The sequence below is a fragment of the Octopus bimaculoides genome, chromosome 5, assembly GCF_001194135.2.
Source record: "Octopus bimaculoides isolate UCB-OBI-ISO-001 chromosome 5, ASM119413v2, whole genome shotgun sequence".
In the NCBI taxonomy this organism is placed as follows: Eukaryota; Metazoa; Mollusca; class Cephalopoda; order Octopoda; family Octopodidae; genus Octopus; species Octopus bimaculoides.
In genome coordinates, this window is record NC_068985.1 from 58,994,649 (window position 1) to 58,995,267 (window position 619).

Here is a 619-nt window from a genome sequence, read left to right on the forward strand (position 1 = left end):
CCACAAATCAGTCAGGGAACGCCTGATACATTGACATTTTGCCCTTCTCGGTTGGACGAACAGGAGAACCTGTGCTAGCAGCCGAAGACACTAAGTCGCCTTTCACTGTAACTAAAAATAAATGTCAGCATTTTATTGAAGAATGGAATAAAGAAGGAAAGCTTTTCAATGTGTAATAATGACAAATGTAAGAGAGAACTAATGAAGAATTTGTACAGGATTTATTGACGCAAAATAAATTCATTAGCAAAGAAAGAAGGATGAAGACAACAAAGAGTTGTAGACGTAGCAAAATAATGTGAATGAATGAGGGCGTGCAGCTGATGCTTCATTGCATGTGTAGGTCTTAGTATGTAATTGCAATATGTTACAACTGAAAAAAAATTCAACATATCTCGAAGTTTACTAACAACTTGCAGATAAAACATCTTGGAAGTAAACACGTTGCGACTTCGCAGATCTGGAATCGTTTTTGACTGAGTGATTTGCAGGCGCATTGACACTAACGATATTTATACTACTACTACTACTACTACTACTACTACTACTACTACTACTACTACTACTACTACTACTACAACTACTACTACTACTACTACTACTACTACTACTACTACTA